Source organism: Neltuma alba, unplaced genomic scaffold, assembly GCF_004799145.2.
Source record: "Neltuma alba isolate B1F8T4 unplaced genomic scaffold, ASM479914v2 tig00012772_pilon, whole genome shotgun sequence".
NCBI lineage: Eukaryota > Viridiplantae > Streptophyta > Magnoliopsida > Fabales > Fabaceae > Neltuma > Neltuma alba.
The window spans coordinates 96,537-103,672 of record NW_021637180.1 but is presented as its reverse complement, the minus strand read 5'-3'; the positions used below and the strand labels follow the sequence as shown (position 1 = coordinate 103,672).

The following is a 7,136-nucleotide window of genomic DNA, read 5'->3' as shown; positions in this document are numbered from 1 at the left end:
CTTTATTGAATCTACAGAGCATGAATCCAAATGCTTTGTAATCCTAAGTGGGACCAAGTTAAAAAAAATCGAGGGATAATTGTGAAGAAAAAATATTACTCATCATATTTGCCATGACTTAAAGATTTATGTATCTGTGCTTCTCATTCTCATGAATATCAAGTAGGTGGGAAGAACCTGTTGAGATTGAATGGCAAAGTATAGAACTCTTCATTTCTGCTATCTCCTTTAAATTTTTTGAACTTTGCCCACCATGTCATCCCTCTATCTTTCTTTGACTTTTCAACCTCGAGCGTGTTGTCAAGGAACACCGCCACGATCAAAGCCACTATGGCCGGTGATGAGAATATGGTGTTTATGAGTGCATTGAGCTACAAAGATGACACATTGTCACACATAAAAATGAGTTCTTGATGTTCGAAAATTTCAGCAACAATGTAGGGATGGTTTGCTTATGTCTTAATCAATAATCTCAGCCTTTTAAGACAAATTTCCACTTAATCCCATCAAAAGGCCTAAAACTAGTTCTAAATTAATAAAAAATATTCTAAATCATTTTAATTTTGAGTCAAACCATAAAGAAGTAAACTGTAATTTATTTAGCTTTAACTGTTTGGTTCAACATTTCTGGGAAGAGATTTCATTTTGCTTGCACATAAAACTAGTGTAATATCTATTTTACACTTTGATCACTACTCTTCTCAATCAAATTTTGCGTAATAGCTAATTATGCCACTAAACGAAAACTCACCCATCCAGCATTGGTATGAACAAGGCCATGATGTGGAGGACTCCAGTAATCATTGAAAAATTGAGGAATAGAAATTCCAAGGAACAATGATAGCCCAGTGATGATTAGGTTTCTCATGGAGTTCATGTTTGTGAACTGAAGAAATGATATTCCAACTGAAGCTGAAGGAACAAAAACAAGTAACTGTGAATGGAGAAGCTAAAGTTAACTATAGAAATAAAAATTTAATTGAACTAATTGCTTGTGTACCTACGAGACCGAAGAGAATGCAATACAGCACAGTGAATATTGGGAACGGAATAGATGCAAAGACGGCTCCAAACTTCCCTGCAGAAACAAACAGAACGATACTTTAGCTAGCATAAATGAAACTATCTTCCTACTCTAATTTCTACTCTATCATCATAACAGAAAACAACTAACTTACTAAGCTTAGAACATCAGAAAAGATGGGAAAATGTGGATGCAACCCTTTAAGTCATTTGCAAACAGTTCTACTAGAAACTTTGGGATTTAGGCCCCGTTTGGAATTGAGGAGGAAAGATAACGATGGAAAGGATGTTTTTTTATATCTTTGTTATACTCAATAATGTCTCTTTTTTAATACATTTTTTAAGGTAGGGAGACCAACCACTCTTGCCCTCTTGTTTACGTTTAAACTGATAGGGGCGGTTCATGTGGGAGGATAAAGGGTATGAAATGTCAAATTCTGTAGCCAAGTAATAAACAAAAGGTTTTAAATGTCAGAGTTGGAAATATATCATTTCAAAGTTGATGATGTTCATAAATTACAAAGAGATGAAGAGATGTATTTTCATTTTCCCCAATTAAAATACACAACATGAGAAAGAAATAAAACATCAGAGCCTCATTTCTGTTGTATCAATGGTGCAGACTAATGTTTTGAAAGAACTATACCAACCTAACATAGAGAAGAATATCATGAAACCAGCAGAAATCTGAACAACCCTTCGACTTCCAACTCGAGTTAGTCCGAGAAGGCCCACATTTTCTCTGAATGCATAATAAAGATGGTCATCAAACTAATATTCAAAGATTAGAGAGACCACATGCAAGTAACTTTGCAGTAAAATCTCACGAAAGGGTGTCACTTACACTGAAACGGTAGAACCTGTCCCTGTTCCATAAAGACCACCGAGCAAGACACCAATGCCCTGTGCAAAATTAATAGGATCAGCTTTCAGACACATCAAGTATCAGATCTATAATAATGTTATTATGGATTTCTTGCAATTCAAGTAACAGGACCAATAAATCAATATAATCAAAATTTAACAATCAGTATGACCACAGGCTGCACTTTATCAATAACTGATTTATGGTAAATAGCCAACACCTCGACTCAGAACATAAGTAGCACGTGGAGTTGCAATTGCCAACCGGGATGTTGCCTTATATCCAGCAGTTGACTGTAATGAGAAATTCTTTATCAGAACACTATTGCAGAATTCCCCAAAATAGTAAAGAGGCCAACATTATGATTATTCTAAATTCTTCCTTTTATCATTTCGTATGCACGTTGAAAAATGAATGGATCGGAAAATAATAAAAAAATGATTTTGAGGGTAAAAATTAAACATCATTCTCTTACTTTGAAAAAATAATAAAAGTGAACATTGGATAATGATCATAAAGATATAATAGCCATTGCAGAACAGGGAAGAAAAATCCCTTTGTCTAATTACTACCAAATAAATGAGTTGAGAAAAATATCTTCAGCCCCTTGAACAATTTTCAGAGTGTAAATATTGTAGCTACAGAAATAGTCAACAGAAATAACTGAACACAATAGGAGCAGCTGGTGTGTGGTTATACTAATTTCTCAAGACCATGGAAAGTTATTTCCAAACCACTTGAACAAGACATAAAATATATGTACCACATATATTTAAAAGCCTAGGGTTTTTGGTCCAACAGCTTTTATCACTTGAAGTTTTCTCACGTGTGTTTGCATTTGGTTAAACATAACTTAGGCATGCTATGTTGCATCAGAAAAAGAACATTATTCTCTTTGCCAGAATAGTGAAAATAAGAGTGCTAATGGTAGATGACATGATTAGGATAATAAATGGTTACCTCAACCATTGAGACAATAACTGCAGACATTGTAGCAAATGCATGACCAGCAGAAAAGGTCGGTGGGCCCCACTGGAGTGGGTACGGGAACCTATTATTAGCATTGAAAGAAACCTTAGACCTCAGCAACTAAGTGGTTCAAAATTTAAGAAGAATCGAACAAAAAGACGTACCATGAGGCTGTAGATATCAGGTTTGCTTTGTCTGTATGATAAAAATGCTGTATTCTAGCAGGTTTATGCTGGTAAGCTCCACTTGCAGTCAATATAATAGCATAGATCCAAATAATGGCAATGCAAATTAACACTGGAAATCTTTCAAATATAGGGGTATCTCTAAATGGTCTCACATGCTTAAAATACTACAAATTAGACAGAATTAGTTTTGTCCGAAAGAAGATTTGAATAATGTGATGGCTTGAAGCACCATGTTTTATTAGTGATTTTCCACTTACTTGTGATAATCCAATCACTAACAAGAGCATTGGCAAGCCAATTTCTATACAGTTTCCCAACTGAAATAGATAATCAAATGATTGAGTACTCTTAGGGCCCATATTATATCATAAAGAAAAGCATTCCCTTTCCAATTAAAAAAACAAAAAGAAAAAAAGAAAACAAACAAATACATGGCATCTATTATGTTCGTCATATGATCACTCAATATTACCATCTTTTTTTTTTCCAAGCATATAAGTAAGATTCTTTTCTCCATTGTTATTCTATTTTACTTTCTATCCCTAATATTCTGCATACCAAATGAGCCATTAAACTTAGATGGTATGCAATTATGCAAATAACGTTTCAATCTGGCATTAGATAGCTCGGTGAGTTAAAATAGCCTTCTGAAAGAAGATTCATTAATACGGTTATTTAGAGGTCAAATCAAGTACTATTCAGAAATCTAAAATGATAGAATTTAGACTAAGCCTTCAAATAAGCAAAGATAGAAGCAGAGGTCCAACTCTAAGCTTCAAGGAAAAAAAATGTAGTCACTTGAAACAGGAATCAACTTCAGAGGTTGCATTCAGCTATTCAAGGAATGCTTTTTAGATGCCATACTGTTTAGTAACATTCAGATTACAGAGTAGAAGTCCTTTTATAATTGAAATGGTATGATCACATAATTTCCTGTCATTTTCTTCTCCTCGAAAAGGCTAAGGTTTTCCAAATGTATAACATATAAAGCTGCTCATAGCAACACATACCGCAGGAAATCCTCGTTGAAGAGTCCTAATCCAAGCAATCCAACTATAGGTGCCATGTTAAGAGGGCTGAAAAATCTAGGGAGAAGATCCATAAACCATGTTTCAGTAAATCAACAACAACAACACCACCACCACCAACAACAACAATCCTTATTTCACTAGGTGGGGAAACCATATTTCAGTAAATGCTTAGATATATTACTTTTGTAATTTTCATTTCATCAACATTTTCAGATGCAACTTGTGTACCTTGAAAGTAGTCCCCAAACTTGGCTGTATCCCAGGATTATCTGAATACTTGAGGCTAAAATTAAAGCTCCTTGTATAGCTCGCACTGACTGTATAAATCTCTGCCAATGACAAGGGAAGAACCTTAGTCAATTATCAGATGGCAAGAAAGAAAAGAAAATCATTGTTAAAGCTGATGCATTACGATGAGATGTGTGAAGGAAACTTACTTCATGATTATCATTAATTTGATGCAATGAAGAGTCGCTGATAATATAACCAACTGGAATTAAATAGGCATAAGATCCTCCAACAACTACGGGCAATCTGGTTCCGAAAAGTGATTAGAGAAGTGTGTTAATGCAGGCTACAAAGAGTAAAGTCTGTATCACTCTTGCTTTGTCACCCTGGTTGTATGAGCAAGCAAATCACTAAATGCTTTGTACACCATATTAACAGAACCTGACAAGATCATCTTGGCCAAAATTTAACCCTATATAGTTAAAAAGAATTCTGTAAAGTTTTGTCAAGTTGAAAATTAGAATGGGAATTGGCACATGAGATCAGCACAAGCATGGTATAACTAAATGTAGATACTTAGAGATAAAAAGCATAAACAAACTGTTATACCATTCCTACTTGGTCTTCAGTGAATCACGAATAAAAGGCTTTTCAACCATACATCAACATGTGAGCCAATAGTGAAGGAAGTTAAAAAGATGAAAGAAACACAAGGCAGCAGAAATTTAGCTTACATCACTTCCTCCTATGGCTGGAACGAGCAATGAAGGTATCATCACACTTGTCCCCAGCACCAGTATGTAATTTTGAAATCCTAATAAAATAGTTTTCACTGCAAAAAAGGACATTCACTATGAGCAGGAAAAGGGACAGAAATTTAATGAAAAAAGAACAGAATGTAAGCAAGCATCTAACTATACCAAAACATGTATTCTTCACTCTCTAAATATTGGACGTCTTATACTCTAACTTAGATCATATATTTGGTTAAAGTTAAGAAAGTTAGAACTTTTCAGATATCAAGATTTGGAGGGTGTAACAGAATCCTCCCTCCTTCTTTCTCAGTCTCTCTCTATTCTTTTCTCACCCGCACACAACAGAACACATTATAGCTTAGTTGAAACATGCTTAACATGGCCACATGGTAATGCAGCCAAGACTTGTAATATCTCCCAAGCTTGAAGAAAGTCAGCAGCAGATTATAGAATAGCATTCTTTTATTATTTGACTTGCACAAGCAATATATCAGACAACTTACATTCATATGCTTAAATGACAACAAAAGACTAGAGTTGGACAATTGTTTTTTGATGCAACATAACTAGACCTTAGTCACTTATAGAGAAACGTCCAAGTGAATCTTTATGTACACGCCAATAGGATATGTGATATAAGCAAAATTTTTCAGAATCTTAATGGCAATTTTCTCATAGTTACCATTTTACAAACTTTGATTATCACTAAATTTTGTACGATACAAATTAACATTATGCTAACCCGTTTTCCATGATAAAGAAAATGAAGGGAGCTTCATGAGGTTCCCATCTGTATTTCATGCAGCTAGGAATCTAGAGAAAACTGAATGTTGTCCAGTAAAATTTGAAAAAATAAACAAAAGAACAAAAAACAAATGTTGATGGAGGCTTCGGGCATTCATTATCAAGTTCACTAAAAACATAACAAGTGCATAATTTTCATAACTCAAGAAGCACATGATTGAGTCTTCCTAAAATTTCTCCACCTCTTATAAGTCAACAAAGTAGTTAGTCCAAAGTCTGGAAAATAAAGTCCATAACTATTTCTGTCCTTTTTAATGCTATGGCTACATTTCTCAATTCTAAATAGCCCAGTAGTTTAAACCTTTTAACTATACAAGATGATTTGAATTCAAAATAATTTCACTGTAGGAGTAGGATAGAGCAAAAACAAATAAATAATATTGACTTAGCTATTGTAGATAGAACATCAACTCATGCAAGGGTTACCAATAGAAAAAGGTTAAATAAATAAAAGACTAGTCTTAAATAAATATGTGGGGCCACTTTAATCTCTTCAGTAATCAATTAATCATTCACCAGAACTAGCTAGAAAGAGAAAATTGCTCACCCTTGACAGGGTGAAAGGGTAACTTAGCGTGACATGATGCCGTTATTGATGCCCTCATTTGCAACGCATGGTTATTAATCTTCCATAGCTAAGTAAACATGATAATGAAGTACTGGGAAGCTCGAAATGCCAATTATAATGCCAGAATGCAAAGTGTAAATTTGTTCGCAGAAGTATAAAGAAAATTACCCTCAGAGAGCAAACAGAGAGAAACGTAAAAATTTGAACTTTTAATCAACACACCAAAAAGGACAGTGAAAGCATGTTTCTACACTTCTTTAGTTACTCAGAAAACTCAAAACAAATAGCGGCATTTTCCCTTCGATTACGAAATGTCTGTAATGCTAAGAAAAAAAGTTCGATCCTCATACTTTAGAAAATGACAAGCTTTCCATCCTCTGTTTTGTGGGGGAAAACTGACTGCAACTTTGCAGTCAAATGAATATTTAAAAAAGCTCTTGTTTTTAAAGGCGCACATGATTATGAAAGGAAGATAAGAAGCAATAGAAAATGGAAGTAATAATGAGTAAGACAATAGACGCCAAAACAACAGAGGGAGAGAGACCCACAAAGCATATTTCTTTAAGCGTGGAAAACCGAAACAAACAAAACCCAAATGAGATTATAGAAAGAGAAAGAACGAGGCGTACCCCACAGAGGATTTGAGTCTATGCAGTACTCAAGGTCCTGAAGCTGATCCATAGGTGCATGGGTATTGTCCGCCAT

The 7,136-nt window shown here is 34.6% G+C and overlaps 1 pseudogene; it reads right to left on the bottom strand.

The window, feature by feature from the left end:
* Positions 1–7,136, bottom strand: LOC114730889 (nucleobase-ascorbate transporter 1-like; annotated as a pseudogene).